Consider the following 850-nt stretch of genomic DNA (forward strand, 5'->3'; position numbering starts at 1 on the left):
GTGTTTTATGATAATTTGTTGTTGTGTGTGTTTTGTGTGTGTTTTATAATAATTTGTTGTTATGTTTGTTCTGTGTATGTTTAAGGATAATTTGTTGTGTGTATGCTCTGTTTTTGTATGGATAATAATTTGTTGTTGTGTGTGTTCTTTGTGTTTTTAAGGATAATTTATTGTTGTGTGTGCTTTGTTGAGTGCACATCGACTCTGTAACGGCCATATTTAGTTCAGCCGTATATGTGTTCTCTATGTTGGTGAGGACTTTGTGTTAGTGTTATAATATTATAGTGTGCTGGTGAGGATTTGTTGTGTGTTCTGCGAGGTGATGTGTTATGTCGATTGTTTTGTGTATTGTGAGAGGTGGTGTGTTGTGTCGATTTGTTGTGCGTGTTGTCAGTGTTTTAATGAATTTGTTATGTGTGTGTGTGTGTTTATACGTATTCCCTGTGTGTTGGTTTTTGTAGTTGTGCTGTTTTTGTTGTTGCTGTTTTTGTTGTGCTGTTGTTATTATGTTGTTGTTGTTGCTGTTGTTGTGCTGTCGTCGTTGTTGTTGTGCTGTTGTTGCTGTCGTCGTTGCTGTTGTGCTGTTGCCGTCGTCGTTGTTGTTGTGCTGTTGCTGTCGTCGTTGCTGTTGTGCTGTTGCCGTCGTCGTTGTTGTTGTGCTGTTGCCGTCGTCGTTGCTGTTGTGCTGTTGCCGTCGTCGTTGCTGTTGTGCTGTTGCTGTCGTCGTTGCTGTTGTGCTGTTGTTGCTGTCGTCGTTGTTGTTGTGCTGTTGCTGTCGTCGTTGCTGTTGTGCTGTTGTTGCTGTCGTCGTTGTTGTTGTGCTGTTGCTGTCGTCGTTGCTGTTGTGCTG

Source organism: Aplysia californica, unplaced genomic scaffold (genome assembly GCF_000002075.1).
Source record: "Aplysia californica isolate F4 #8 unplaced genomic scaffold, AplCal3.0 scaffold00952, whole genome shotgun sequence".
Lineage (NCBI taxonomy): Eukaryota > Metazoa > Mollusca > Gastropoda > Aplysiida > Aplysiidae > Aplysia > Aplysia californica.